The sequence below is a fragment of the Papio anubis genome, chromosome 17 (genome assembly GCF_008728515.1).
Source record: "Papio anubis isolate 15944 chromosome 17, Panubis1.0, whole genome shotgun sequence".
NCBI lineage: Eukaryota > Metazoa > Chordata > Mammalia > Primates > Cercopithecidae > Papio > Papio anubis.
Genome location: NC_044992.1, coordinates 21934455 through 21952724, shown reverse-complemented (window position 1 = coordinate 21952724; position 18270 = coordinate 21934455). Strand labels below are relative to the sequence as shown.

At 43.3% G+C, this 18270-nt stretch overlaps 1 protein-coding gene across 5 annotated transcripts in view; it reads left to right on the top strand.

Moving 5' to 3' along the window:
• The window catches only part of PHF12 (PHD finger protein 12), a 47995-nt gene that overhangs the window by 4029 nt on the left and 25696 nt on the right, over positions 1–18270 (top strand). The window contains exon 2 of one of the 5 annotated variants that reach the window (XM_021928875.2): positions 5307–5381. The exons of the other annotated variants lie outside the window; for them this stretch is intronic. The gene's annotated coding sequence lies outside the window, so the exon portion shown is untranslated. The remainder of the gene's footprint in view (positions 1–5306; positions 5382–18270) is intronic. 5 annotated transcript variants of the gene reach the window in all.

Sequence of the window (18270 nt, the reverse complement as noted above, 5' to 3'; positions counted from 1 at the left end):
CTCAGCCTCCTGAGTAGCTGGGATTACAGGTGCCTGCCACCATACCCAGCTAATTTTTGTATTTTTAGTAGAGACGGGGTTTCACCACGTTGGCCAGGCTGGAGAGTGAAGTATTTTATTAACTCAACCAGAGTAGTTAGATCAAGTAGTTAATGTCTCAGAACATTTTTATACTTGAATGTGTTTTCATGAATTTGTCCCCGCCGGGTGCAGTGGCTCACGCCTGTAATCCCAACACTTTGGGAGGCTGAGGTGAGTGGATCACGAGGTCAGGAGTTCGAGACCAGCCTGGCCAACATAGTGAAACCCCATCTCTACAAAAAATACAAAATTAGCCTGGTGTGGTGGCACGAGCCTGTAGTCCCAGCTACTCGGGAGGCTGAGGCAGGAGAATTGCTTGAACCCAGGAGGCGGAGGTTGCAGTGAGCCGAGATCACACCACTGCACTCCAGCCTGGATGACAGAGTGAGACTCCATCTCAGGAAAAAAAAAAAATTGTCCTATCACTGCTTACTTGTATCACATGAGGGTAAGGTTATAGTTCCTTTTGCTTCCCTTTTAAATTGACTAAGACTGAATTACTTAGGTAGGCAAGATAATGATAATTTTCCTTATGTACAGAAAGTACAAGAGTAAGGTTGAAGCTGAGTATGGTGGTTCATGCCTGTAATCCCAGCACTTAAAGGGGCCAAGGTGGGAGGATCTCCTGAGGCCAGGAGTTCAAGACCAGTCTGGGCAACATAGCGAGACTCCATTTCTACAAAATTTAAAGAAAAAGTGAAGTTTAAATTTTGCAAATGCTGTAGGTATTAATTGCAATGCTGCTGTGGTTCTCCATCCAAAGCTTTGTGGGATAAGTCTTTTTTCAGTCTCTAGTATTCCTTGCCAGTCTGCCTCACTGTGAACAGAATCCAGTGCAGTATTCCAGAAGTGGTTCTAGGCAAACTTTACCTCCTGGGCTTAGTGACATAGCTATAAACCACAGGGGATCTTTCTAAGATAAATAGTAAGGAAATGACTAGTCAAATAAGCTGTTTTAATTGTTCTGTGTTTTCTCAGGAGCTAGTGCTTTGTATGAGGCACATCATCTCTTCCCAGTTAGACTGGGAGCCCTATTTCTGGATTTTCTGTAATGATTCTCTGGGTGAAGGAATTAATTGTCTTGTGCTCAGTACCATGACTTCACCGAAGAATTAAACTTGAAGAACTGATGTCTTTGTTTTTTATTAAGTGATAGTGTAATCACTTTATCCAAGTTTAACTGGTTTATCAGTTATTCAGTGTGATAGTAGGAGTTACTAAACCTGTCCCTAGAGAATTGGAAAGAGATGTGTGTATGGTTTTTTTTGTTTTTGTTTTTGCTTTTTAGAAACTGAGTCTTGCTTTGTTGCCCAGGCTGGAGTGTAGTAGCGCGATCAGCTCACTGCAGTCTCTGCCTCTCAGGCTCAAGCAATTCTCCTTTCTCAACCTCCTGAGCAGCTGGGATTAAAAGGTGCATGCCACCAGGCCTGGCTAATTTTTTTGTATTTTTGGTAGAGACAGGGTTTCACCATGTTGGTCAGGCTGGTCTCGAACCTCGTGATTTGCCCACCTCGGCTTCCCAAAGAGCTAGGATTACAGGCGTGAGCCACCACACCCGGCCTTGGAAAGAGATATGTTTTTAAGTGTCCCTTGGTGAACCTGACTTCATCATAATTATCATGCCATGAGTTGAGCTTTCTGAAAGTTCTGGTCACCGAACTGATCCCAAAAAATCTGTTAAAAATTAGAATAACCAGTTCAGCTTTAGTTGCCACTGACCCATCTTTCTGTTTGAGATCGGTAGGATTGTTGATTGTTGTCACTGACAGAGTGAATACCATGGGGCATCAGTAATCAGGATGATAAAACTGGCTGGTTTCCTGTGATTGCCTTCTCATGGCATTTTGCTCCAAACAGACTGAGGGACCAAAATGGTCTGATTGAGAAGTGCATCTACCTCAGCAGACCTCAGCATGGTCCCTTCCTGTCAGACAGATTTCTGTAGCATTTGCCTCCGCATGTTATATTTGGAATTGTTGGCCAGCTTTCCTCTCTCTGGTGTTGGCAGCGAGATCCAAAATGAGGTTTTCGAAGAATGAGAGTAAAAAGGTCTCTGTGCACAGGCAAAACTAAGCTCAGCTTGGAGTTTTGCGTATTTTCAGTGAGTCGTAACAAAGGTTTCACACACAGAATAGAAAACTGCCTTGCAGAAAATGTTTGATGTTTGAAGTGGGGTTGTTTGTTTGTTTGTTTTTGGAGACAGGGTCTCCAAAGCTTGATCCTAGCTCCCTGCAGCCTCAAACTCTGGGCTCAAGTGATCCTCACACCTAAGCCTCCCAAGTAGCTGGGACCACAGGAATGTTCCACCATGCTGGGCTAATTTTTTTAATTTTTTTGTAGAAACAGGGTCTCACTATGCTGCCCAGGCAGGTCAAGAATCCTCTCACCTTTGTAATCTCAAAGTATTGAGATTACAGGAGTGAGCTGCCATGCCCAACCTGTTTGAACTTTTAAGGAGGTGGTTTTTCTGATTTTCTTGTGTTTAGCTCCTCATTAGAATAATATCAGGCAAGTGATGGATTAAAACACATTAATTTTAACATTATCTTGTCAGTATGTTGTTTTTGATATTGTAAGTGCTTAGAAGCCTGGCACTGATGAACTGGAGGTGACAACATCTAGATTCCTTCCCCTCACCCAGCCCCATCAATAGTGAAATGATTCTACAGTAAACAAACCTAATTTGGTTCTATGTTTATTTTATTTATTTGTTTGTTTTGCATTTTCTGTGTTGAATTGGAATCTAGGTATGTCGTATTGTCTTCTTTTTTTTTTTTTGAGACAGTCTCACTCTGTTGCCCAGGCTAGGGTGCAGTGGCGTGGTCTCAGTTCACTGCAACCTCCGCATTCCCGGTTCAAGTGATTCTCCTGCCTTAGCCTCCTGTGTCATGTTGTCTTAATGGTCCACCTAAATATGGAAGATATAGTAATGTTCAATTTTAACTCAAGTTCAGATGCATGCTTCTTAACGTAGGGCTCAGGGGCTAATTCTTATGAAATGATTGCAAGTCTCAGAAATATTTAAAGTGGAAAAGGAGGTTATACTCTTGAAAGATTACGGTTTTTGTGTAAAGTAAGGCAAGTACTTAGTAGTACTGTTACAGGAAATTTTTCAGTTAAGGCCTGTTCCAACATTAATTACCATACTCAATAAAAGGTAGGGTGCAGTTACAGTCTCATCAATCTGCTGCTGTTTCTTAAGGCTCTCAAAGTACTTTATAGATAGCTCCACTAATAATATATTAGGACAGTTTTGGCCTTTGTAAATGACTTGTATGTTTTTAATAGATATAAAGGTTCAAAGGAATATTTAGGTACTGCTTTCATATGAATCTGGAGATGGGATTCATGTTGGTCTGTTGTAAGTTCTTGGTCAAGTACGCCTCCAGGAGTATTTTTGAAAGTTAAATCAGTAATGTTCAATAAATTGTCTAATCTTAATTTAAAAGAAATTCAACTAGTCACTATTAATGTGTTGAATGAAACACTGGTTTTTGTTAACCTGAGTGAAAGTACAAGTGATACCTAAAATTACTTGTGGAGCTCAGTGAATCTTTCCAAGGTTCATCCTGGTTGTAGCATTTATCAATACTTACACAGCTTTTTAATGGCTAAACAATATTCCATTGTATGGATATACATTTTATTTATTAGTTCATTAGTTGATAGACACTTGGGTTGCTTCTGCTTTTTGGTGTTGTAAATAATGTTGTGAACATTTGGGTGCCAGTTTTCTTTGTTGTTGGTTTTGGTTTTGTTTGTTTGTTTTTTGAGACAGAATCTAGCTTCGTTGCCCAGGCTGAAGTGCAGTGGAGTGATCTCAGCTCACTGCAGCCTCCATCTCCCAGGTTCAAGCGATTCTTCTGCCTCAGCCTCCAGGGTAGCTGGGAGTACAGATGTCCGCCACCACACCCAACTAATTTTTGTAATTTTAGTAGAAACGGGGTTTTACCATGTTGGTCAGACTGGTGTCATACTCCTAACCTCAAGTGATCTGCCCGCCTCAGCCTCCCAAAGTGCTGGAATTATAGGTGTGAGCCACCACGCCAGGAAGGGTGCAAGTTTTTATGTGCAAGTTTTCATTTCTCTTGGATGTACACCTAGAGGCGGAATTTTTTGGATCTTATGGTAACTCTTAACCTTTTGAGGAACTACCCGTTTTCCAAAGAAGCTGCATTATTTTACTTTCCCACCAGTAGCATAGGAGGGTTCTAGTTTCTCCACTTCCTTGATAACACTTGTTATTTTCTGCCTTCTTGATTAAAGCCATCCTAGTGAGCGTGAAGTGGTATCACATTGTAGTTTTGAATCAGATTTCCTTGAAGGCTAGTGATGTTAAACTTTTTTTCATGTGGTTATTGGCCATTTGTATGTTTACTTGGAGATGTCTGTTCAGATTTTTGTCCATTTTTAATTGAGTTTTTCGGTTTTTTAATTGAGTTATGAGAGTTCTTTATATGTTGTAAATATAAGTTCCTTGTCACATATATGATTTTCAAGTATTCTTCCATTTTGTGGGTTGTCTTTACACTTCTCCCATCTTTTTATTTATTTTATTATTATTTTTTAAATTAATTAATTTATTATTTTTTTTGAGACAGAGTCTCCTTCTGTCGCCCAGGCTGGAGTAACAGTGGTGTGATCTCAGCTCACTGCAACCTTCACCTCCCAGGTTCAAGCAGTTCTCCTGCCTCAGCCTCCTGAGTAACTGGGATTACAGGCGCCCGCCACCACGCCTAGCTAATTTTTGTATCTTTAGTAGAGACGGGGTTTCACCATGTTGGTCAGGCTGATCTCAAACTCTTGACCTCGTGATCTGCCTGCCTCGGCCTCACAAAGTGCTGGGATTACAGGTGTGAGCCACCACACCCGGCCTGTTTATTTATTTTTAGAGGCAGTCTTGCTGTGTCTCCCAGGCTGGAGGGCAGTGGCACAGTCATAACTCACAGTAACCTCCAACTCCTAGGCTCAAGCAATCCTCCCCCCTCAGCCTCCTGAGTAACTGGAACTACAGGCATTTGCCACTACACCCGGCTAATTTTTTTCTTTTTTTGTAGAGATAGGGTCTCACTGTGTTACCCAGGCTGTTCTCAAACTCCTGTCCTGGCTTCAACTGATCCTCCTGCCTCAGCCTCTATTTTTTATTTTTGAATCTTAACCTAACAAAAGATGGTTGATTTAAGCACATTTTAATACCTATGCCTATATTATCTCTGTAATGTCAGTAAATGAAGAATTTCTTCTGTGAGCTCCAGTCAGGATGGTACATCCCAGTGAAGAGAACCTTACGATGTGATTTGGTATGTTGTTGTTTCAACTTTTCTGGGTGTCCCTTCCTAGCAAAGAAGTCTAAAGCTGTATTGTTGCCTTAGAGGAAGTACAAAAAATCCACCATCTTTCTTTAGATAGAATGCTCACCTGTCACCCACTAGCCACAACAGAAAATTTCTGTGTTTGAGCACTTCTCATACTTGGAGGACCCTAGTTTAAGAAAAAAGATTTTGGCTGGGGGCAGTGGCTCACACCTGTAATCCCAGCATTTTGGGGAGCCGAGGCGGGTGGATCACTTGAGGTCAGGAGTTCAAGACCAGCCTGACCAACATGGTAAAACCCTGTCTCTACTAAAAATACAAAATTAGAGGCTGGGCGCAGTGGCTCATGCCTATAATCCCAGCACTAGGAGGCCGAGGCGGGCAGATCACGAGGTCAGGAGATTGAGACCATCCTGGCTAACACAGTGAAACTCGTCTCTACTAAAAATACAAAAAATTAGCCGGGCACGGTGGCGGGTGCCTATAGTCGCAGCCACTTGGGAGACTGAGGTAGGAGAATGGCGTGAACCCAGGAGGAGGAGCTTGCATTGAGCCAAGATCACGCCACTGCACTGCAGCCTGGGCGACAGAGCAAGACTCCGTCTCAAAAAAAAAAAAATTAGCCGGGCATGGTGATGCACGCCTCGTAGTCCCAGCTACCCGGGAGGCTGAGGCAGAAGAATCACTTGAACCCAGGAGGTGGAGGTTGCAGTGAGCCAAGATCACGCCATTGCACTCCAGCCTGGGCAACAAGAGCAAAACTCCATCTCAAAGGAAAAAAAAAAAGAGAGATTTTAATTGTCTCAGTTTTATTGGTTGTGGTGGAAATAATTTCAGGTCAATTAAACTGTGCTGTCTTTTGAGTCCAATTAACAAGAACAAAAAGTTGTTTGTGTATTGCAGCAAACTCACCTGTTTATTTGTATCTTTATGTAAGCCCAGATAACAGTAAATAGAGAGTGCAGAGAATATTTACCTGACAGTTTTATATGGATCATAAAAAGAAACCATCTGCTTTGATCCTCCCAAGAGGATTTTTGCTACCTAAAAATGCAGATGTCCTGCTTCTTGAACAGAAATGGGTGCATCTTTTCTCCCACAAGTGAAAAGTAATAGAAAATATATTAATACTCTTGGCTTTTGATAATGGGTAAACATACTGAAATCCATCTCTCAACTTTCTTGTCCCAACCCCAACACAGAGACAATTCCTTGAGTATACAGTTAAGTAGGCCACCCTGGTAAAAGATTATGTTTGGGTTTATGGTAGCCCTTGTACATTAATGCAGCGCAGGCTCCTGGAAATGCATTCAAGTTTTAAGATGCCAGCATTTTAAGTCACCAGAACAGAAAAAAAAAAGTCTGTTTTCCCCCCTCCACTGGGCTCCTCCTTTGACTTAGAGGCTCCAGGGAGTACAACATGGCCAGCGCATTGCCATTCAATGAGTGACACTTAGAAGAGAACCTCTGCATAATGCGTGCCTCCCAAGAGAACACAGGACAGGAGTACGGCTGTCCCCCTGCCAGTTTCCTGAAAGAGGAGGACATTGTATTCAGTGCAAGTCCTAGACCAAATTTCAGAAAGGCACTTTGTTATTGCAAATTTGTCACCGTGCCCAGGACGCATGCACAGGTCACTAGCTGACTGCTTTTCCCATGACTTGAGAGCAGTTAAGAAGAATGAGAATGTGATTCCTTTTTCTGCCTGCCATTTCCAGATATCAAAATCCTCATCCTTTAAGCCTAAGGTTATTCCTAAATCTAAGTCGTCTCAGCAAATAAGAACAAAGATGAGGTTTTAGCACATTATGTATGAGGCAAAAGCTGAGGCGTACAATAGACACTAATAAAAGGAGGAATACATGAGTTGACCCATCAGCAAGAAGGAACTTGACTACTACATAGAGCTGTTGTGGAATTCACAATAAGTAAATTACAAGTGCACCTTGCAGGTTGATGCCATTTTCAAAGTAATGAAAAACTCAACTTGTTCACTCCAAGAGTGAGTCCCTTTTGCTCTGCTGCCTACTTTCCCTTTTGCTGTAATCATACTACATAAATGCTCACTAAACTACTTGAAAGCCGGAGGCTGACCAATTTCCTCTTCTCACTGCTGTGTAATTCCTGGTGGTATTACAGATGAGAGATATGCAAAGGTAAACACTAGTTGGGGAACAAAAATGATATCTGGGTTATTCCAAGTGGATGATACTTTTGTTAACACGAACACAAGGTAGAATTTCTTTTCCCCTAATTACATTTGCTTTCTTTTAAGTTAATCACTTTGGTGGTTAATTTGTACCTCTCCCCTGTTTTCTGACAAATTGTAAAGGATATCTCCCAGGAAATGTTTCTCAGTCTTGACAGGACAAAAGACATATAGAGTAACAGCAGGGCAGGGAGAAACTCCGTGCCTGAATGTAGCGTCAGTCTTTCCCACTGATCTGGGCTCTCTGCGTGAGGCTCTTTTTGAAATAAGCTTGAGTGAGCAAAAGAGGACTCTGCAGGGTTTGAATTTAACCGTAGCCCAAAGACATCACTTTACCTCCAAGCTAGGCAGGGATAAGAGAACCTCTCAGAATTACTAGCAAGCTTGAGGTCCAGGTGGACCCCTGTTTGTGGCAGCACAAGCACCTTTTTTACTCAGTTATGATCCTCAGAGGGATGTTGAATATTATTTTTCTCCTGTCTGCATTTGTGCAGAGAACAGAGCAGAGAAACTAATGAAATGCACAGAGCTTCAAGTGAGTTTAAAGAAGCCTCTGCATTATGAAATCAGGCAATGGTAACCTACTCTTGCTTTTCTTTCCACTACCCCTAGGCTCCTGTGATGAGCTGAGTGCTTGTTAATTCCCACGTTCACTAAACCATCATAGTTCTGCTGATTCTCAGTTTTAGAGGAAAACTCTACAGTGAATGTTTTCAATTAGCAGTCATCAATTACTAGTCAGAATATATTGTAATTGTGAAAATTGTATTCCATTAATCTCATTAAATGTGTCTAAACCTGTAACTTGTCATAGTTCTATACATAGGTTGGCTATATTTAACTTTTTTTGATCTTATTTGCCATTTTTTGCCAAAGTATCATCTAAAATGTAGGGAGAGTTGTCAGTAATTTTGACTTTTTAATAAATATTACTTTGCTTTGTCATTTTTGTTTTGCTGTATCCCTCCTTTGTGGTCCTTGTGGTTTTGCCTGGCATGGGTGACACTTAGCCATTTTAACTTAGCAAACTGTCATACCAAAGGAAATGCCTAATTCTATGATATCAGACATCTGACTGCGGGCTACAGTTTGTTGGTGTTGAAGTAAGCTGTATGTTAAGAAAAGTATCTCCATTTTATTTGTTATAGCATGTCCAAGGTTTATATGCTTGCTGCCTTTCTTTGAGGGCTTTCCTCAGATCTCACCATTTGTGTGTAAACATGCAGACCTTTAGGGTGATCATTCTTTGGTTAGGGACCATCTGAAAGAAAATTGGACCAAAGGGGAAAATCATGGCTCTGGAGAAGCATGTTCAACTCATAAATAGCTCACTGGTGGGTATAACTGGAAGGCTTTGGAAGCCCAAGTCAGCACTGAGCTGTGGCATCAAACTACGGCAGCACAGTTTGACAGCATGCCCAGGAGATTACTTCAGTCCTGTAGGGTGGGGAGCTTTGATGTTTATGAGTAGAAGTGGGGGATGGGAGAGGGTAAGGGTAAAAGAAGGCGGGTATAATCCCTATGCTGGCATAGCCCAAGTTAATATTCTCCCTCTTTCCTGTTTTTATTGACCCTGTCAGGGGAGGGCAAATTAAACAGAAGTCCCTCCTTAGGAAAAAACAACTGAGTCTTAAGTAGAAACCTGCTCTGAGGCCAGGTGCGGTGGCTCATGCCTGTAATCCCAGCACTTTGGGAGGCTGAGGTGGACGGATCACGAGGTCAGGAGTTCAAGACCAGCCTGACCAACATGGTGAATCCCCATCTTTACTAAAAATACAAAAATTAGCCGGGTGTGGTGGCACGCATCTGTAATCCCAGCTGCTAGGAGGCTGAGGCAGGAGATCACTTCAACCGGGAGGCGGAGATTGCAGTAAGCTGAGATCGTGCCGCTGCACTCCAACCTGGGTGACAGAGCGAGACTCCATCTCAAAAAAAAAAAAAGAAAGAAAGAAAGAAACCTGCTATCTTGATTTTGTTGAGTTTTAAATACATTGTTAGTATTTTTTGTTTTCTCAGCCTTTATAGAATTTTAAGTCCTATATATATAAACAGTAAACTGGCCCAGATTCCTGAGCTGTGTCTGCAAGAAGTGTGTCACCTGGCTATTTCCTTTTTCTTGATAGTCTGCTAAAATTTGGCAATAGAATAGTACCCAGTTTTCCATACCTCTGAGACTCTTCCAGAACACAGAGTTGACAGTTTGTTGGTTCTTCCTTCCAATGGAATGTTCCCAAGAGTGTTAGAAAATTACTGTTGAGGCCAGAATTTTGTCCCTTTTTCAAACAGGTGGGCTCTAGCATCTATCATGAGGTGAATGAATGAAGCCCGTTTTTAAAATGTTTGCACCCCAGCCCATCTTTCTTTGTAGAGAAGCTAGAATTGCAAGAATAGCCAAACCAGGCTAGTGATAGATCAGGCCTTTGGCACTGAGGCTCAGCTTGTAGAAAAGTTAGCAGAGGCAAACAACTGGTATAAATGTTAGTGCTCTACTCTCCCTCTTTCGTTTTTTCCCTGTACTAACTAATAACACTCGTATCCAGGTGTCCTTTACTGGGAAGATGCCACCAGCCAGCTCTACATAGAAGGCGATAAAACTTGGGGGCACAGTCAGCCAGTTTAAAAGGATTGTTTGCCTGTGGAAGTGACGCAACTAGCTAAGTTTCTCAATGGGGCATTTGTAATGGCCTGGCACTTCATTGGTTTCCTGGTTAACACTCTCACTAAGGCTTTGCATGAAAAAACCAGCAGTCCTTGTACCTTTTTATGTACTTTGTGGCATTAGTGGTATTTGAGTCAGTAGCCAGGATGAAGGAGGATAAGGGATTAAGGTTGAGGGACTGTATGAATTTTCTCCATCTCTTTAATATCCTTCAATATAGCTATCTTCCTGCAAAAGACAGGCCATACTTGAAGAGAAAAGCTGATGCCCACACAAGTGTCCAGAGGAAGCTTGCTATTTCTGCTGACATTTAAATTTCATTAAATGTTCCCTCAAAACATACACTTTAAAATTTGGGTGTATTAATGCAACTTTTAATTTAAATTAAACTTTACCCAGCACCACTTAGCTTTTCCAGGACATAAGTTTGTTTTCATTTTTAAAAGGCTGGTTCTCTGTGCTCATGGGTCCCTATATAGAGCAAGATGGCTGCTAGGAGGCTGAGGCATGATTGTGGTCCTTTCAGTGATCACCTTCACTCCCCATTTTGGCTAGTACCGACACATTTTCTGAACTGGCTGAGGGCCGCAGGGCCAGTCTGAGAGAGAATAGGCTTGTTCTGAGCACGTATTATGTTTTGCAGTTTGTCTTTCACAGTGCCACTAAATATAATTGCAGGATTTTTATCTGGTAGTGGTCCTCAGATGGATGGATGAGCCCCGTGAATGGTGAAATTAAAAATCAAAACTGCTCAGTCCTGTTGTTTGTTGGCTGAACACCTCTTCCCCTACCAAAAAAAGGGTGGGGAGGCATACAGATGATGGTAGGGGCAGTGAACTGCCTTTTAGTCTTTCTTAGTCCAACTGATGATGTTTTATTTAACTGAAACCGCCATAGATGGCTAGAGAGCTTCTGATTCCTGAAGAATTACAGGTTCTGACAAGAAGGACCCTACCAGTTCATGTGACTGACCTCTTTTGGAAGAGAACCCGCTTATTAGGCTGTTGGTATATTGTATATGGATATGCTATTTACATAGTGTTCCTGTTAAGTATTTGTATTAAATATAATTATTTTGTTAATCCAGAAAGAGAAAATGGAGTGTGCTTTTTCTTAAATATTTTTCATCTACTTGCTTTCTTTTGGACTAAGATATACACCAAAGCTTTTAATTTGGTTAAGTGAGATTTTCACATGTCTCAGACTGCCTTTGGCTCAAGTGTTAAAATGTCAGTGTCACTTAGGTGGGTGGACAGCTACAAGCAACACATCAGTAACCTCATATATATTAAAAAAAAAAAAAAAGTCCAGAGCCCAATACCATTTTTATCTACATGTTGTGACACCAAAAAAAAGGTCTCTAAAATAAAAGGCAGTCTTTTTGCTTCCCGATCGCTTTCTCTCCCTCTACCTCTCGCCTCTTCCCTTTGTTCTCTTATTCCCCCATCCCCCCATCCCCTCCATTTCCAGATTGAGAAGCTGCTTGTGCTGGATGGATAATTAACGTGGTGCTGTGGAGCAACAGGTCCCACTGGTAGCGACTAAATCTGAAGTAAATGTTAATGTTGTGCAGGTTCACGTGTATTAATAGGCAAGGGAGGTGAGTGAGGTTAGACTCAGATCAACCACATTGGTATATGGCTTGAAATAGATCCTCTTAATTAGAGAGCCAAGAACCATGACAACTACCAACATCTTCCACTTGCAGTGTTGAGCTGCAGCCTTATTAGTGAATGCAAGGCATTCTAAATTAAAACTGGACTTTATCCTTGGGCTAACAGTTGGGATCATCAGGCTCTGGGCTTTGATTTGAATCTTTGAAACAGAGGTCTGTCAGTACAGGCATTACAGTTAGCTGAGGGATGTGTGTTTGTGGTTTTCTCCTTGATGACTCCAGAAATAGACTGATCTAGATACCCTCCTCAGCATTAGAGATGGGCCATTTGGATTTGTTTATGGAAGTCTAGGTATGTTGGAGTCATGCTGCAGAGGTTGTGGTTTGTGTGTAAATATTATTCGTAACACTTTGTAGGCCCTCTAGGCCTCACGGAGAGCCACACCAAACTGAGAAACATATCCTCCAATTGAATGTACAGTCTGAAGATTCAGGGCTTTATTGTTATGAACAGCTTTATAACTAACAACATGTCTTTAAGATCAGGTAGTGGTTAAAATAGTGAGCTGGGGCCAGGAGTGGTGGCTCACACCTGTAATCCCAACACTTTGGGAGGCCAAGGAGGGCGGATCACTTGAGGTCAGGAGTTCAAGACCAGCCTGGCCAACATGGTGAAACCCCATCTCTACTAAAAATACAAAAATTAGCCCAGTGTGGTGGTGCATGCCTGTAATCCCAGCTACTCAGGAGGCTGAGGCACAACAATCTCTTGAACCCGGGAGGCAGAGGCTACAGTGCACTGAGATCACACCACTGCACTGCAGCCTGGTTGACAAAGCGAGGCTCCATCTCAAAATAAAATAAATAAAATCGTGAGTTGTAAAAGCAATGAACAGTCGCTTTCTGGCCAGGAATTGTAGACCAGGGCCTTTTAACAAATGATCTGGAAGGAAACTTATCAACAGCAGTGAAGATGGAAAGATATTCTGCAAGAGCTCTGTCTTCAGAGGGCACTGTCATTTCTGCCTATGGAAAAGAATGCCTGTCTCATAGCAATGCAGGCTGTGCTCCTTTGAAGCCAGAAAATAAAGTAGAGGTCCTTGACCTGTTGGCTAAAAAGCTTCCAAGACAAGCCAGCTCGGGTACAGAAGACAGCTATTCCAGGGCTCACCATCCCAAGTACTCAGATAATTCTCAGAAGGAATCGAAAGGTTCAAACACACTGGGTGCAGTGGCTCACGCCTGTAATCCCAACACTTTGGAAGGAAGAGGCGGGTAGATCACCTTAGGTCAGGAGTCTGAGACCAGCCTGACCAAGATAGTGAAATCCTGTCTCTACTAAAAATACAAAAATTAGCTGGGCATGGTGGCAGATGCCTGTAATCCCAGCTACTCCAGAGGAGAATTGCTTGAACCTGGGAGGCGGAGGTTGCAGTGAGCAGAGATTGCACCATTGCACTCCAGCCTGGACAACAGAGCAAGACTCCATCTCCAAAAAAAAAAAAAAGAAGGAAGGAAGGAAGAAAAGAAAGGTTCAAACACTATTGTGCTCTAAACAGACTTAAACATTCATTTTCAGGAGAAATGTCCCCACTCCTAGAACCTTCCTTTTATCAGATATTTTATCAAAATGCAGAAATATACCAGCTTCTGAAACTATGGCTTCCTCCTGAACTCCTCACTGTCCTTAACTTCACTGTCTTTAAAGGCTCACTGGCTGAATTAGCATTTGTTAAATAGCTCTGAATTATGAAAAGAGTAGGAAAAAGCCCATTGTCACCTTCAGGGACCAAATGTCCAAACTTTGGGGCTCTTTGTTGATTCTGGCATCTGTAAGCAATTGAGTTTTATGTAGGTCTTTATGGTAAGAATCAGTTTGTAGTTGATTATATATGGTCTCATTCCTGCATGTCCTTTTCACCTTGTCTCCAGCCCATGATCCCTAAAATCAAGAACCATGTCTGAAATACCAGCACGTAGCACATTGCCTAGCCTAAAATAAACATCCAATAATGTTTGAGTGGATGGATGACTTTGATCCTCTCTCCCCAAGGCTATTTTTTTTTTGAGGCAGGGTCTTGCTCTGAAGCCCAGGTTGGGGTACAGTGGTGTGGACACGGCTCACTTCAGTTTTGCCCTCCTGGACTCAAGTGATCCTCCTGCCTGAGCCTCCCAAGTAGCTGGGACTGCAGATGCATGCCACCACACGAGCTCATTTTTGTATTTTTTGTACAAATGGGGTCTCACCAAGTTAGCCTGGCCTCTAACTCCTGGGGTCAAGCAATCCTCCCACCTTAGCCTCCCAAAGTGCTGGGATTACAGGTATGAGCCACAGCCTGGCCTAGGCTACTTTTTTGATGGGGTAGATGATAATTTGTTTGCTTTGCATTCATTTTTCAGTGTGGTACCTAGTACACCGATGAGAAAGTCATGGGTACTCAATAAATACTGACTGATGCAGAAGGAAATTTTCAGCCTTGAGGTTAAGGAGGGTACCCTCATGGATATTTCACTGTGTACCCCAGAAATAAGAAAACTACTAAAGGTTCTTAAAAAACAACTTGGGCTCTGTATCATATCCCGAGAGTGAACCATATACAAAACAACAACAACAAAAATAGCTTAGGCTCAAGATTTCAAAGAGCCAGGAACTTTGATTTGGGTTCCAACTCTGCTACTTAGTGGCCTTAGATAAGTCAGTTTCCTCACCTGTAAAATGGAAATAAGAATTATCTCAGAGTGTGGTAGTGAAGATCAAATAAGAACATCTGTTAAACTACTTTGTGAACCGTAATACCTAGATGTCAATGAAATTATTACTATGCTATTTCTAGGCTTTAGGTTAAGAAACACATTGATGTCTTTACAAAAGCAGCATCGGCTCATTATAGTGTTATAATGTATAGCTGAGCAGCTGAAACTCTGGTAATCTCAGTATTACGTGACTTTTAACTTTTAATGATTTTTTTTTAATAAAGGATGACCCCCAGCACCCTGCCTTCATTGATACATGAGAATGAGAGGGAGCGAGGGCAGAGCCTTTTTTTCTTGACAAGCATATCATGATTTAATGACTCTGGTGTGCATGTAATTGTTTCAGAGTTGCACACTAGGCTTATGGGAATACCATTCTTTCAAGGAAGGAGGGGTTTTGGTTTTTGTTTTTGTTTTAGGAAGAGCCTCGCTCTGTCACCCAGGCTAGAGTGCACTGGATGCGGTCTGGGCTCACTTCAGCCTCCACCTCCTGGGTTCAGTCAATTCTCTTGCCTCCGTAGCTGGGACTACAAGTGTACACCACTACACCCAGCCAAATTTTGTATTTTTAGTAAAGATGGGGTTTTGCCATGTTAGCCAGGCTGGTCTCGAACTCTTGACCTCAAGTGATCCACCCACCTTGGCCTCCCAAAGTGCTGCGATTACAGGCATGAGCCACCACACCCAGCTGCAGAAGGAGTTTTGAGATGGGCAGCTGAGGTGGGGAGTCCTCAGAGTAAGTACATGAGTACCATGAGGCTGCAGAATCTCCTTACTCCCTGGAATCCTTTCCCTGTCATCAGTATTTCTGATATGGAGCAAAACAGCCTCTTTCAGACTTGGTTCCTGAGCTTACCCCAATGACAGTGTCTTTCCTGGAACTGTTTCATGAATCCCTTTCCTCTAAAAAATTTGCGTTGAGCCGGGCGCAGTGGCTCACACATGTAATCCCAGCACTTTGGAAGGCAGAGGCAAATGGATCGTTTGAGACCAGGAGTTCAAGACCCAGTCTTCGGCAACTTAGTGAAACCCTATCTCTACAAAACATACAAAACTTGGCCCAACGTAGTGGTATGCACCTGTGGTCCCAGCTACTCAGGAGACTGAGGTGGGAGAACTGCTTGAGCCTAGTGGGTCGGGGCTTCAGTGAGCCAAAATTGCCCCACTGCACTCCAGCCTGGGTGACACAATGAGACCTTGCCTCAAAAAAGAGAAGAAGTTTGAATTGAAAAGCTGCTTTCTAAATAGCTTGAAGGGAATTAATTGCTTGGAGCAGAGAGGAAACATGGTCATGAGAAAGCTTTATGATGGGTGATTCCTGTGTTCCAGCTGTGCCCATGATGATCATTTTCTAAGATCTTTCTTTCCTATCCATCTAATCTTAGATATTACTGCCTTCCCCCAATATACCATCTTTTCCAATTTGTTATTTCAAGATGTGTGTTCTGTCCCTAAGAAAGCAGCAAATCTTGGCTGGGCCAAGTGTTTCATGCCTGTAATCCCAGCACTTTGGGAGGCCGAGGCAGGCAAGATCATTTGAGGTCAGGAGTTCGAGACCAGCCTGGCCAACATGGTGAAACCCCATCTCTACTGAAAAAGCAAAAATTAGCTGGACGTGGTGGCGGGCACCTGTAATCCCAGCTACTCGAGAGGCTGAGGCAGTAGGACCGCTTGAACCCAGGAGGCAGGGGTTGCAGTGAGCTGAGATCACGCCACTGAACTCCATCCAGCCTGGGTGATACAGCGAGACTACATCTAAAAAAAAAAAAAAAAAAAGCAAATCTTAAGAAGTGATAGCCTTGGCCAGGCGCAGTGGCTCACGCCTTAATCCCAGTACTTTGGGAGGCCAAGGCAGGTGGATCACCTGAGGTCAGGAGTTCGAGACCAGCCTGGCCAACATGGTGAAACCCCATCTCTAAAAAAAAAAAAAATTAGCTGGACATGGTGGCGGGCACCTGTAATCCCAGCTACTCAGGAGGCTGAGGCAGGAGAATCACTTGAACCCAGGAGGCAGGGGTTGCAGTGAGCCGAGATCACACCACTAAACTCCATCCAGCCTGGGTGATACAGTGAGTCTATATCTCAAAAAAAAAAAACAAAAGCAAATCTTAGGAAGTGATGACCTTGGCCAGGTGCAGTGGCTCATACCTATAATCCCAGTACTTTGGGAGGCCGAGGTGGGCGGATCATGAGGTTAGGAGGTGAAGACCAGCCTGGCCAATATGGGAAAACCCCATCTCTACTGAAAATATAAAAATTAGCCGGGCATGGCACGGTGGCTCACACCTGTAATCCCAGCACTTTAGGAGGCCCAGGCGGGCAGATCACAAGGTCAGGAGATCAAGACCATCCTGGCTGACATAGTAAAATCCCATCTCTACTAAAAATAAAAATAAATAAATAAATAAAATTATCCGGGCGTGGTGGTGGGCGCCTGTAATCCCAGCTACTTGGGAGGCTGAGGCTGGAGAATGGTGTGAACCTGGGAGGCGGAGCTTGCTGTGAGCTGAGATCGCACCACTGCACTCTTGCCTGGGCAACAGAGCAAGACTTCATCTCAAAAAGAAAAAATTTTTGGAAGGATGGCCTCAGTCTTTTAAATGTTTTGTCTTCATCTGGGAGACAATGCTTGGGTTTCCCTGGACTACTCCCTAAATTCATAGCCCCTATCCATACTTTAGGGCAGACTTAACAAAAGGAGCCTATGGTCATTATCTAGAATTCTGAGAAATGTGTGGTTTTCTTTGTTTTTTGTTGTTATTTTTGAGACAGGGTCTCACTCCATTGCCCAAGCTGGAGTGCAGTGGCACGATCACAGCTCACTGTAGCCTCTACCTCCCAGGCTCAGGTGATCCTCCCACCTCAGCCTTACAAGTAGCTGGGGCTGGAGGCGCATGCTACCTCACCTGGCTAATTTTTTGTATTTTTAGTAGAGGCGGGGTTTCACCATGTCACCCGGCCAGAGGTGTGTTCTTAAACTTGGTAACTCTAAAAGTGATCCTTTAGAAACCAGCAAGATATGCCCAGGCGTGGTGGCTCATGCCTGTAATCCCAGCACTTTGGGAGGCCGAGGCGGGCAGATCACGTGAGGTCAGGAGTTCGAGACCAGCCTGACTAACATAGAGAAACCCCATCTCTACTAAAAATACAAAATTAACCAGGCGTGGTGGTGCATGCCTGTAATCGGGAAGCTGAGGCAGGGGAAGCACTTGAACCTGCGGTGAGCCGAGATCGCGCCATTGCACTCCAGCTTGGGAAACAAGAGCGAAACTCCGTCTCAAAAAAAGGAAAAAAGGGCCGGGCGCGGTGGCTCAAGCCTGTAATCCCAGCACTTTGGGAGGCCGAGATGGGCGGATCACGAGGTCAGGAGATCGAGACCATCCTGGCTAACACGGTGAAACCCCGTCTCTACTAAGAAATACAAAAAACTAGCCGGGCGAGGTGGCAGGCGCCTGTAGTCCCAGCTACTCGGGAGGCTGAGGCCGGAGAATGGCGTGAACCCGGGAGGCGGAGCTTGCAGTGAGCTGAGATCCGGCCACTGCACTCCAGCCTGGGCTACAGAGCGAGACTCTGTCTCAAAAAAAAAAAAAAAAAAAAAGGAAAAAGAAAATAAACCAGCAAGATGCTACTTCTGAGAGCC